The sequence below is a fragment of the Panthera uncia genome, assembly GCF_023721935.1.
Source record: "Panthera uncia isolate 11264 chromosome C1 unlocalized genomic scaffold, Puncia_PCG_1.0 HiC_scaffold_3, whole genome shotgun sequence".
Lineage (NCBI taxonomy): Eukaryota > Metazoa > Chordata > Mammalia > Carnivora > Felidae > Panthera > Panthera uncia.
The window spans coordinates 17,744,803-17,757,133 of record NW_026057584.1 but is presented as its reverse complement, the minus strand read 5'-3'; the positions used below and the strand labels follow the sequence as shown (position 1 = coordinate 17,757,133).

Sequence of the window (12,331 nt, the reverse complement as noted above, 5' to 3'; positions counted from 1 at the left end):
AAAATTTCATATATGTAGGCTGTATGCCCAACATGGGGCTTGAATTTACCACCCCGAGATCAAGAGTCAAATGCTCTACCAGCTAAGCCAGCCAGGTGGCCCTGGGCAGAGTGGTTTTAGACAGTAGCTGAAATCCCTCTGGTTATAAAATTCCATGATTCCATATTCTGGTGCATAGGCTTGCATTGCTAATCATTCACAAACATTCATCAAATCATTATTTGGGGTCTTGCCTGATCCAGGTGTACTTTTAATTCCTAGGGAAACAAAGATGAGTAAGGCAGAGTCCTTGTTCCTTAGGGGCTCATAGTCTCGTGGGAAAGAATCATAAACTTCTAGAAACTGTAGGCTGTTGAGGCTTGAGACTCCTGGGAAAATGAAAAGGAGAGCCAGCCTTCGTCAATATCCGTTACACACGAGTCTGTAGCATTTGCTGAGCAAGGATGTCGTGCCAGGAAGTTTGTCCAAGCTAGGTCTGGCCCACTTTTCCTGCCTAACCTTAGCAGCTAAAAGTAATCTGGACATTTGCCAGCTGCTGAGTCAAAACCTGGTTATTTTTAGCCTTTGGGAACCTTCAAACCTAGTTAGGGTAAATAACCTAACAGAATGGGACTGAGAGATTCAGCTTTTCATTCAGCAAATAAGGACTATGTTCGTGTTGCATGTCAGATGGTCTAGACATCAGGATATGGCCACACAGCAGATAGGTGTGGGCCTTCTACTTGGGGAGCTGGCCCAGCATTCGAGGGGAAGAGGAAGACATCACACAAGCAAATAGAGAGTGATTTTAAATAGTATTGAGAAGAAAAGAAGATGTTGGCAACTAATAAATGTAATAATAGCTTAAAAATATCATTTATGACAACCTAACCAAATCTGCTGGTCTCCAGCTTGTGGTCTCTGGGTAGCTATTAGCATGGGGCTAGTGGTCTAGAAGTTAAAAAAAAAACAAAAACAAAAACAAAGTAAAAAATAAAAAAGTTTCCAGGCCTGGTTGTGCTCCTCAGTTTGGTGTAAACCTGGGGAAACAGAAGCTTATTTCTTGGGATACAATAATATAATGTGTGTGAAATCAATTAAGCACTCTGTAACAGTAAAGGTCCATTATTAAAAACATTTCTTTATTGTTTATTTTTGAGAGAGAGAGACAGAGCGCAAGAGGGGGGATGGGCAGAGAGAGAGGGAGAGACAGGATCTGAAGGAGGCTCCAGGCTCTGAGCTGTCAGCACAGAGCCTGATGCAGGGCTTGAACTTGGGTACGGCGAGATCGTGACCTGAGCTGAAGTTGATCACCTAACCGACTGAGCCACCCAGGCGCCCTGGTAAGAGTCTATTATTATTGCTTAGGCTCCATAATCTCCTGGTTGATAGTAGTTGATTAGTTGAGGACTTGTGGTTCAGCTCCCCGGGAAGGGGAGACCGAGGAGAGGGACCGAGAACATTGTGAGGAACATCTGAGGGGTACTAAGGGTCAGGTATCTTGGAACAGTGTTCTATGCAGCCCTTGGCTTCCCCTGAGAGGCCAGCCCAGTGGTCTGACCCTACTTTACCTAGAACTGCCTCGTCTTAATTATTCCATATGTTGGATGTATGTGTAAAGTGTTGATAAAAGTACCTTTTGGCAAAAAAAAAATGATTTTGGTAACTGGGTGGGTGGATGCTGAGGGAGGCTGGGGTCACCAAGGCTAGCAGGGTGCTGAAGGACTGTGGGCCCAACTCTCCCTAACCCCTTATTGTGAGGTTTTGCTTCCTTTTAGGACCCAAAGGGTGTGAGCTGTGTGACCATTAGGAACCTGGGAGAATCCCTGAGGCAGGATGGGAAAGGAGCAATGGTTTCGGTTCCCAGTCTGTTGTCCAAGTTACACAGTACATGGTGTATCCAAGAACAAGTAACTAGGGATACGAAGTAAGCTGTTACTATATCCTGAATGTGTGGTACAGGCTCTGTGCCAGGCTCTGGAATTCTTGGTGCTCAGGAGCTTCCATTTGCCCCTGCAATGCATCAGGGGGTCCCCGTGCCATCCTGTCTCTTTCGGTTTTAACCAATGGGAAGAATGGAGACCCTGAGGGAGGGAGTAGAGTGAGGTCAGTGCATTTATTTGTGCATCTCCTTTGCTGTCAGGTTGCTATGAGCTGGCTGCATCTTTGCACTGAAGGTCATGACTCACACCAGGCACCTGTCTTCACAGAGCTCTGGCTTTCTTTGGGTGTAGATAGCCACGCTTGTCCCGGTGTCCTTTCAGGCCTGGGCATGATAATGACATCCACTGTTGTTGGCCTTGGGGCACTGCCCCCTCTCTTGTGGTTTTGCTACATCCTCTATCCTCCTTTGTAGCTAGTTCTTTTACTAAAACCTCCTGGGATTATCCAAATTTGAGTGAACTTCTCCCTCCTGGCATTCTGACACGTGTGCATGAGGTATGTACAATTGCTACTCCTATCCTGAAGATGAAAAAATCAAGAAATAAAAAGGTTAGGATATGTGTCCGAGTTCACACAGCTAATGAGTGAGCCTAGGGGATTAAAAACCAGGCAGTTGGATTTGGAAGCTGTGTCCCTGGGCGATGCATTATAGCGCCTCTCAGAGCAGAGGAGGTAGTGGGGACGGTGGATGAGGGGAATGGTCCTGAGCTTGACTTTCATCACGAAGTCCAACATCCCTTTGATATCCTGGCTTCCTCATTAGCTCCTCTTGTCTGTCAGCCCTGCCAAGCCTGGCAGGCAGCCTGTAAGAAGTGACAGTGTGGTGAGGTCTACAGAGGCGTGAACAACAAAGTTTATTTCTGTGGTTGGAAACAACAAACAAAACAAAACAAAACAAAACAAAACAAAACAGGGCAACCCCTAATTAATTAAATGAGCAGAAAATAGTCTCCTGGATGGGGCAGGGGCTGACAGCTCCCCCTTGATGATTCCATTCAGTGGTGATGGTTTTCTCAATACGACATGCTGTCTGGAACCACACACAGTGTCTTATTCTGTCTGAGAAGATTGTTGTTTTTTTTTTTTTTTTTTTTCCCCTCTGAGCTGCACAGGCTCTGTCTGGGAGTGACAGAAGCCAGCCTGTAACTTCGCTGACCTACTTCTCGGCTGGCTCTCCAGCCAGCAGCCCACGCATCATCCATTTTAACCAGCTTTTCAAGGTCACGACTTTTCAATGCAGAGGCTGGCTTTTGCTTGACACAAAGCCAGGTACCATCAATTGTCCTGTTTACGAAATTTTCAGTGTTCCCTTTCTTTAGCTGAGTAAAAAGTATGGGTTGGGCTCCTGTTTAGGACAGATAACAAATGCGGTTGCTTTGAGCCTAAATTGGCCACTTGGTCTATACTTCAGGTGCTTAAAAAGCAGGTTTTCCACTATTATGGAGCACCTGGGCCAGACCAAATACAAACAGTGAAGGATTTAGGTTGTCCCGGTAGACAGTCATACTCCTTTTTTTTTTTTGTGACGCAGACAAATGTATGCTCCACATAAACACAATGTCTTATTTTTCACTCTTATGAAAGGACCATATGAAACCAGCTCTTCACAGATAAAAAGCAACTGCTTTGTGTATCTATTACTGTACCTTTCATCTCCCAAGGCTTTGTGAGAAACTTCCAGCTGGAGCTACATTCTTTTCTGGTTTGATAAAGATAAATTGTATTCAGTGAGAGAGAAAGGGGAAACATTTTCTTGATTATTCTCTAAATAAGAAGTCAGGGAAATGTGATTTTTCCCCCCAGTACTCAAAGTAGTTAGTCCCCCTTCAAAGTGACCCCAAATTTTCTGTGCTGCTCAGCATTCTAAAACTGTTTGATCTTGAGAAGCTTATTATCTATTGGGTCCTGGGAGCTCATTAGAGAATAAAGAGGGCACATAGCTTTCTCTACTAATATCTGCTAATCATCAACAGTTAGCTTTAGGCAATCTAATATAGTGTTTGTGGTATAGGCTCTGCAGTGAGAATCTTGGCTTTTCCCCTTGCTGATTGTATGCATTTTAGTAAGTTACTTAAGTTGTCTATGTCTCAGTTTCCTTATCTCGGGTATTAGAGATAATAATAGCACTTGCATAAAATGTTGTGAGAAGTAGATGAAATAAGACATGGAAGGTGTTTAAAATAGTGTTTGCCACATAGTTAGCTTTGAGTAAATATTAGCAATTATTATCTACCACTGGAAGGATGGAAAGGCAGAAAGAAACCTTGTTATCTGTGTGTGTGCGTGTGTACGTGCATATCTAAGTATGGAAATGAGTTGCTGGGTGAAGGGAGCCTGGAGAAACAGGGAGCAAAGGAAGAAGCGGGTATGGTGGGCTTTCTTAAAGGAGCTAAGTGTGATCCAAGTTTTCGGGACTGCTTCTCTTTCTCTGTTGGCTTTCAATACAAGCAAGAAGACAAGAGGAGACCAATGTTCTTACCTGGGCAGTGCCATCTAGAGCTCTGAGCAAAGGGCTTTGATTTTAGCAGCTGCCAGTGTTGGTGCTTGCCATGTCCTGAGGCCAGCTGGAAATGGCCAAGGTGGGGTTGACTCCTGACCTTTGGTATCTGCCTTGACCCTTTGTTCTCTAAGAAGTCCTCTTTCACCGTGCCTGGAGCCAATCACAGTCCAGGGAGCTGCTGGAATGGAGGAGGCAGGCTGCAGGTGCTTGTGGCCTCATGATTTTGGGGCCCAGAATATTTGACCTTGCCATCTTACATTGTGAATAAAAGAGTTTTAATAGAATCATACCAATATCACTCGGTTTTTGTTAGACGTGCATTTTTTTCTTAAGCAATTCCATTAATTCAGTTTGGTTTCTTGAAAAATATTCTAGCTCAGGCAGTAAGTACTTTGTGATATTTTTCTATTTTTTTTTAAATTTTTTTTTTCAACGTTTTTTATTTATTTTTTTTGGGACAGAGAGAGACAGAGCATGAACGGGGGAGGGGCAGAGAGAGAGCGAGACACAGAATCGGAAACAGGCTCCAGGCTCCGAGCCATCAGCCCAGAGCCTGACGCGGGGCTCGAACTCACGGACCGCGAGATTGTGACCTGGCTGAAGTCGGACGCTTAACCGACTGCGCCACCCAGGCGCCCCATCTATTTTTAATGAAATTATTTTCATTTGGATCAGATTCAAAAAGAGGCAGAGAAATGAGGACAAGGAAAAAGATTAAGAAAGGGAGACGGAGTGAAAGGCAGAGAGAGAGAGAGGAAGCAATATACACAAACACATATATGCAATGACAGAAAAATACAAAGGTATAGATACAATTTAGAAAAATTGGAGGATTTGCAGAGCAGTCACACAAAGAGAGAGGGAGCCCGAGAAACACAGAAAAAGACACCACACACAGATGAAGAGAGAGAACAAACAGAAAATGCAGATACATACACACACACACACAAACACACACAATGACAGAGCAAGAGAATCAGAGAGAATACACCCTCTCCACTCCCCATGACCAAGGAAACTATAGCTGTTCTGGTGTATTGATTGTGAAATTTTGGATACGGCAGGATCAAAATACCATTTGGCTCAAAAGTGGGGTTGAACTATCTTCATGATCAAAATGGCAGAATTAAGATCAGGTATATAAAGTTTTTCACAGTTCTCAATAAACAGAAGGTATCAATTTTTTTTTTTTTTTTTTTAGCTAAAGTACTTGTGGAATAACCCCCTTTCCTGGTTATAGGACCACTTTTCTGTGACCTCAAAGATATTTTTCCTTTCTGGGGTGGGAACATCCTGGATTCAGAACCTCTTCATCCATTGACATGTCTCCACTCCCTTCTGTGTTTCTGACCCTCATGGTGGGCAGATATAGCTGTTGTTCCCTTCTGTCTAGGAAACTGGCAAAACTTGCAAAGGCTGGAGGCCTGGGTAATGGAATTTGGTAAGAGAACAGACTGAAATAAAATGTCCGTGATTGGGGGCACCAAATACTGTGAGATTCATACTAAGCAGTGTTTTATATGGCTGTTTCAAGATCTCAAAATCCTTATGGGTTCTTAAATCCCAAGGAAATGGGCCCAAAGACACAGAGAATGTAAACTGGATCTTTGAAATTCCCTTTGGTTAGTCTCTAGAAACTTATTTCTGCAGAAGTGCCTTCTGATTGACAAAAGCTCACTTTTATATTCACAATCTCACCCTGTCAAGGTCTAGTCTAAAATCACCCTCAGAGAATATTGTGCAGTAACTTCTAAGAAGCCCCAAATCCTCCGGATTTATGCATTTAATTTATTGTTTTTTCTCCTTCAGAGCTTTCCTTTGTACATAACCAAATCCTGATTTTGAGTGCCTATCCACACACAGCTAAGCCATGATGTTGGAAGGCAGTGTTTTGAATGTAGAGCTTGAAATTCTTGGTTTACTACGAAGTCCCTGGTCCTTTGGAAATTTATGTAAAATTTCCCACCCCCTCCTAACCTCCTACTTTCTGGTCCCTTTGGAAGCAGTTAATTAATTTCATGTCTCAAAGATGCTTTGTTTCCTTAAGTAGTTCAGTCTGGCTCATCTTCCACTGGGTATCACTTTTCGCCGGCACTTTGCACAGACTCATTCGGAAATAGCTCATTGTGGGCCAGTTGTCTGGGTTTGATGGGACAATTGCTTATGAGGTCAAGGTCTTTACGTATCATTCAGTCATTCAACAACTGTTCATGAGCCCCTGATGTGGGCCATGCACTAGGGATAAAAAAAGACTGATCTTTGTGGATCCCTGCCCCCCTCCCCATAAAGGCCCCAGTGACTGAGCTGACTAGGATCCTCACAGGCACTCTGGGGGATTTTATACTGAAAGTAGAAAACACGAGAGCTGGTGAGCAAGACCAAGACAGGGCCTTTGACGGAGAGGCAAGAGAGCAGGAGAATACACGCATCTGTCAAGCCAACGGGACTATAAATGGGAGAGAGAACCAAGAGTCGGTAACCAGACAAAGAGCAGATTAGAAAAGGATTAGGGTGAGTAGGTTATAGGATGACTGCCTTGAGCTCTGTTGGGGTGTTGACAGCTCAGATTTATGGTCCTGAAGGTGTATAGTGTGTGGGTGTTTCTGGCTGGATTAAAGGTATAGGATCTGGATGGAAGCTGTCCCCCAACCCCCATTTCCTAGGCCTTCCACGCAATATGGGCTGGAACAGGGCAGCCCTCACTGCATTCAGTGAAAGAACAGAGGGATATTCTGGGATATTCACACTAAAGGCCTGATTACTTTGATTTCTCTTCTGGGTCATCTCCTTTGCGTGGTTGCAGGTATTGGAGCTGGAAAGGGTATCTGCGATAATCTGGTATTTCCTTGATTACCATCTCTGACTTCTTGTCTTGGGCTAGAGGCCAGGAAGAGGAGGTGTAGGGGAGAGCACAGATGCAGGCAGGTCAGGCTAGCAGAGAGAGTGGTAGATAAGGTGTATGTGCACAGAAAGTACAGCTTGTGGCAAAAGTCAACATGGTCATTTGCAGGACTTACGGTGACTTTAAGAAGGGCCTGTGAGTTTGGGGGAGGGGCAGATGGCAAAGACTGAGAGGTAGAGAATGGATGGACTGATAGCGGCAGCACAGGGCCAGTGCCGGGGACGTTTACCGTTTTGGTGAGTGCCCCTACCATGATCAGAATTACGTTGGGCCTTAGGAGCGTAGCAGCTCCATTATAAAACCCAAAATTATAATTTTTCGGGACTGAGAGTGAGGGGGCTTATCCTCAGGGGGTGTTGTATTTGTGAAAGTTGTATTGTGTCTGGGCCTCAGGGAGTTGTCTGCTTTTGTTCACCCCCACCTCTTGCCACTTGCAAGCCCTGTGGTGTCAGGCTCCCCCTGTGGCACCTGAGGCCAGATGTTTGGGTAGAGCTGGGTCTCTTGGTAGAAGAGACCCACCTACACTCAGTCTAGTAGGGGCTGCCCAGAAAGTCTGAAGCCATGCCAGACCCGATTGGGCATAGGCACCCTCTGCCTTTTCCACCAACTTACCTTTATTAATTTCACCTGTGACTGGACAGAGGCACCATTTTTCTGGGTAGAGAAGTCCTTGGAGCAAGATATTTTGCTGTTGCCTTATAGGATGAGAAATCTGCGTAGCCGTTTCAATGCGAAGCATTAAAAATAATCTCATCTCATCTTAAGGTCCACAAGTAAGAAAGGTGACATTCTGACACAGGTCTCCATGGGGTACAGATGACTTAGTCATAGATGACAGATGAGGGATGAGGTTCTTTACCAATAGAATGTGGCAGAAATGACAGTGCCGGTCTACGCTTTGAAAAGGCAAAGTAGTTTCCCCTTTTGTACTTTGGGGAGTCCTGAGTTGCTATGTAATGGGAAGAGGAGAGGCATAGAAGCTGGCACTCAGCTCTTGGCATGTTCCAGCTGAGTCTAGCTTCCTGACCAGTGCTGCCAGTATGCCAGACAGCTGAATGAACCATCTGGAATGTTCCATCCCAGTTGATAACCCTGATGCCTGCAGATGCAGCCAACATCACATGGAGCAGAAGAATCATCCATCAACGCACAGAATCATGAGAGGTAAAAAAATAATTGTTACTTTATGCTTAAGAATTGGGGCGGTATGTCCTATAGCTATGGGTAACCAAAACAAGAGACATATCCTTTATAATTTTATCACAGAAGCTGGAAGATTATGACTCACAGACCAAATCTGGCTCCACTACCTCCTTTACTACTAATATTTACTACTCTGAAATACTTAATTTTTAAGTTTTTCGTTTTTAGACAATTCTTATTCAATTTATTTAAACTAAAAAAAGGAGCTCACCCTTTTCTCCTACCTCTATCCTCCACCTCTTGTAACCACGAATCTGTGTTCTGTATCTATGAGATTCTTTTTTAAAATACCTCATATAAGAGAGATCATACAGTATGTATCTTTCTCTGTCTGACTGATTTCACTTAGCATAATGTCCTTGAGGTCTGTTCATGTTGTTGCAAATGGCAAAAATTCAATCTTTTTCTATGGCATATCTATCTATCTATCTATCTATCTATCTACCTACCATCTACCAAAATTTCTTTATCCATTTCTCTGTTAATGTACACTTAGGTTGCTTCCATATCTTGGCTATTGTAAATAATGCTGCAATGAACATACGGGTGCGTATATGTTTTCAAATTTGTGTTTTCATTTTCTTTGGGTAAATACCCAGAAGTGGAATTGCTGGATCATAGGGTAGTTCTATTTTTAATTTTTTGAAGGGTCTTCCACAGTGGCTGCACCATTTTATATTCCCACTGACATTCCTTTTTAATCACATCTTTGCCAACACTTGTTATTTCTTGTCTTTTTGGTAATAGCCCTTCTAACAGGAATGAGGTGATATGTCATTGTGATTTTAATTTGCATTTCCTTGGTGATTAATGACGTTGAGCATCTTTTTGTGCATCTGTTGGCCATCTGTATGTCTTCTTTGGAAAAATTCAGATCCTCTGCCCAGTTTTTAATCAGATTATTTTTTAGCTATTGAGTTGTATGAGTTCTTTGTCTATTTTGAATATTAGCTCTTTATCAGTTACATGATTTTAATTATTTTCTCTCATTCAGTAGGTTGCCTTTTCAATTTGTTGATGGTTTCCTTTACCATGCAGAAGCTTTTTAGTTGGTATAGTCTTACTTGTTTATTTTTGCTTTTGTTGCTTTTGCTTCTGGTATCAGATTTAAAAATCATTACCAAGACCTATGTCAAGAAGCTTACCCATTATGTTTTCTTCTCGGAGTTTTATGTTTCTGTCTTATGTTTAAGTCTTTAATATCTTTTGAGTTAATATTTTTGTATGTTGTAAGATGGTGGTCCGGTTTCATTCTTTTACATGTGGGTGTCCAATTTGCCCAACACTATTTATTGAAGAGATTACCCTTTTCCAATTGTATATTCTTGGTTCCTTTGTCATAAATTAATTGACCATATATGTGTTGGTTTATTTCTGAGCTCTCTATCCTGTCCTATTGATCTATGTTTGTTTTTATGCCAATACCATACTGTTTTAATTACTATAGCTTTGTAATGTGGTTTGAAATTAAGGAGTGTGGTGCCTCCAGCTTTGTTCTTTCTCAAGAATTATTTGGCTATTTGGGGTCTTTTGTGGTTCCTTACAAATTTTAGGATTGTTTGTCCCAGTTCTATGAGAAATCCCTTTAGAATTTTGATAAGGATTGCATTAAATCTGTGGATTGCTTTGAGTAGAATGGACATTTTAACAATATTAATTCTTCCAATCCATGAGCAGGGGATATCTTTCCATTTATGTGTGTCTTTTTCAATTTCTTTCATTAATGTCTTGTAGTTTTCAATATGCAGGTCTTTCACCTCTTTGTTCCTAGGAATTTTATTCTTGTTTATGCAATCGTAAGTGGGACTGTTTTCTTAATTTCTCTTTCTTATAATTTATTATGAGTGTAAAGAAATGCCCCAGGCTTTTTTTTTTTTCCCGATTCTTGGCAATTGCTTTATTTCCTTAATTCCATCTTCTAATGATAATGATGTAAAATATTTACATGATTCCAAGATTAAATCTACAAAATAAGTTATATTCAAAGAAATCCATCTTCCATCTTTGTCCTCAATTCAATTCTCTTCACTCTTCTATAGGTCACCATTGTTTTCTAACAGATTTTTGTGTATTGATTTTGCATCTTGCATCTTTACTGAATTTGTTCATTAGTTCTAACAGTTTTCTGATGGAGCCTTTAGGATTTCCTATATATAATATCACGTCATCTGCAAATAGTGACATTTTTATTTATATGTGAACAAGATTTTATTGGAACACACCTATATCCATTTGTTTAAGTATTGCTAATGGCAGCTTTTGCACTACAGTAGCAGAAATGAGTAGTTGCAACAGAGACCATGTAGCTGCAAAGTCCAAAAAATTTACTCTCAGAGGCGCCTGGGTGACTCAGTCAGTTAAGCATCTAACTTCAGCTCAGGTCATGTCTCATGATTCACGAGTTTGAGCCCTGCATTGGGCTCTGTGCTTACAGCGCAGAGCCTGGAGCCCGCTTCGGATTCTGCGTCTCCCTCTCTCTGCCTCTCCCCTGCTCATTCTCTCTCTGTCTGTCTCAAAAATAAATAAAAAGTTAAAGAAATTAAAAAAATGTACTCTCAGACCCTTTATAGACAGTGTTTGGTTTGTTAACTGTGATCTATTACACCAATCTACAAAAAGGTGAAAGGTAAGTGGACCGACTTCTTTTAAACAGTGGACAAAACCCGGTGTGTAGAAACCAGTGGTGTGTGGGAAATGGCTCATCTCAATATGAAAATAGTTTCTAATATTCCCTAAGCTGTAATAGTGGTGTGATCTCTCTACAACGTATCCTCCTAATGCTGCAGAGTGCCATAGAGTAAGTCTGTGTCAGGCTGTGTTACTATTTAGCAGAAGTTCACTCTCCCTCTCTCACCTCAGTGGGAGGAGGATATTTTCCGACCCCTCTGATGTACTTGGTTGTGAGGCTTGCTTTGGTCTATAGGAGATGAGTGAATGGGACATGTTCAGAGGTCTTAAATTCACTTGTGTGCTGTGGCTTAACTTCTTGAGCCCGTGCTGTCTGCCATGAGAAAAACGTGCTTTAGGTAGCTATAGCTGATTTTGCCTGGGTCTCAGAATGAGTGACACATAGAGCAGAACTAAACCTGACCTGAATTCTTGATGGTAAATTGGTCCAAGTCCAGCTGAGTCCAGCGGAGCACAGCAAACTCTGCAGAGCCATGAAAAAATAAATAATTGTTCTTTCTTTCTTCTTTTGCTCTGTGATCTACAATGGCAGCCCTGCTGTTGTTAGTCACTGACATTTTTTTGAGTTGTTTGTTACATGGCGTCTTTGCAGCTGTGACTCATACAAAGTCCAAGTATATGGAGAAAGGGAATTTTCTTTACACTGGGTTGCTGCTAGCATGAGGGTGCCTTTGTGAAAATTAGCGAAAGGTTGCCCTCTGTCAAGGTATTTTATTTTCCACCTATCAGAAATTGCCAGATATTGATTATGCTATAACAAGACCCTTGATTGTAACACCGGGCCTAGTTTTACTGGATAAATGAAAACTATGAGATCTGCAACATCGTTACCCAGTCAGACGTGTCTCCTGTGTGCAACATGCAGCACACACAACCCAAAGTGACGATTCTCTACTGTGAGAGAACCCAGTGAATTGGGTCTTCCTGAATTAATTCGTGTTATGTTAGAGGCAGATATAAGGATGAACATCATTCAGGACATTAGGTTGTTGCATAATATTATTTCTCAACAAGAGAAGTTGTAAATTATTTTGCATTTGCTTTTGCGTTTGCATTCCTTCACGGATGAGTTCTAATCTCCCTCCTTGCCGATGGTTGCAAAGGTGGACCAGGGC

At 42.1% G+C, this 12,331-nt stretch overlaps 1 long non-coding RNA gene across 1 annotated transcript; it reads right to left on the bottom strand.

Moving 5' to 3' along the window:
* Positions 1 to 2,081: 2,081 nt before the first annotated feature.
* LOC125910873 (uncharacterized) lies at positions 2,082 to 4,484 on the bottom strand. The gene is made up of 3 exons (XR_007454204.1): positions 4,403 to 4,484; positions 3,570 to 3,622; positions 2,082 to 2,726 (listed from the first exon to the last, which is right to left on the bottom strand). It is a non-coding gene; the product is annotated as an uncharacterized LOC125910873 (long non-coding RNA).
* Positions 4,485 to 12,331: the final 7,847 nt, after the last annotated feature.